The sequence below is a fragment of the Rhinoderma darwinii genome, chromosome 3 (genome assembly GCF_050947455.1).
Source record: "Rhinoderma darwinii isolate aRhiDar2 chromosome 3, aRhiDar2.hap1, whole genome shotgun sequence".
NCBI lineage: Eukaryota > Metazoa > Chordata > Amphibia > Anura > Rhinodermatidae > Rhinoderma > Rhinoderma darwinii.
The window spans coordinates 232,619,679-232,620,704 of record NC_134689.1 but is presented as its reverse complement, the minus strand read 5'-3'; positions in this window follow the sequence as shown (position 1 = coordinate 232,620,704).

Here is a 1,026-nt window from a genome sequence, read left to right as displayed (position 1 = left end):
GCGCATTTGAGGTCTATTTTGGTTATTTTTACAGAATTGGCCCACAATAGCAGGGCTCTTGGGTCAAATAGTAAAACAAACCCCCAAGGTGTGACCCCAATTTTGGAAACTGCACTCCTCAGTGCATTTTTAGTGGGTGTAGTGGGCATTTTGACCCCACAGGGTTTTTTTTTTTTATTAGAAATGAACGCTCAGTGGATGGTGCAATGTGAAAATTGCAATTTTCCACTGATATGCCATTTTAGTGCATAATATGTTGTGCCCAGTTCGTGCCACTGAAGACAAATACCTCATAAACTGTTAAGCAGGTTCTCCTGGGTATGGCGATGCCATATATGTGGATGTAAACTGCTGTTTGGGCACGCTGTGGGGTTCAGAAGGGATTGAGCGCCATTTGGCTTTTGGAGCGCAGAATTTGCTTGGTAGTTTGGGGTTTTGCTGGTGTTTCAGTTTATAATGTGGGGGCATATGTAAGCTGTGTGGAGTACATCAGGGCATAATAAGAGGGTATAATAATGGGGTAAATAAATAATAATTCGTGGATATGTGGCTGGTGTCGCACAGATAAACGGTGCCCAATCTTGTCCGCTTTTGGAACACTCTGCACATTTTGCGTCGCTATAAAAGCCAGAACTTTTTTCTATTTTTTCTCCACCGAAGCTGTGTGAGGGCTTATTTGTTGCGGGACAATCTGTAGTTTTCATTGGTACCATTTTAGGGTACATGCGATTTTTGGATGACTTTTTATTTCATTTTTTGGTAAGCAAGGTGACCAAAAACCAGCAATTCTGATATTTTTTAATTTATTTTTTTACGGCGTTCACCGTGCGCTAGAAATTACATATTTACTTTATTTTGCGGGTTGATACGATTACGGCAATACCAAATGTATATAGTTTTCTTAGGGTTTATAGCGTTTGCACAATAAAATCACTTTTGTTTCAAATAATTTATTTTTTGTCACCATATTCTGAAAGAAGAAAAAGCACTATGCACACCAAAGTGGAAATTCTTTTGCAGATAAAT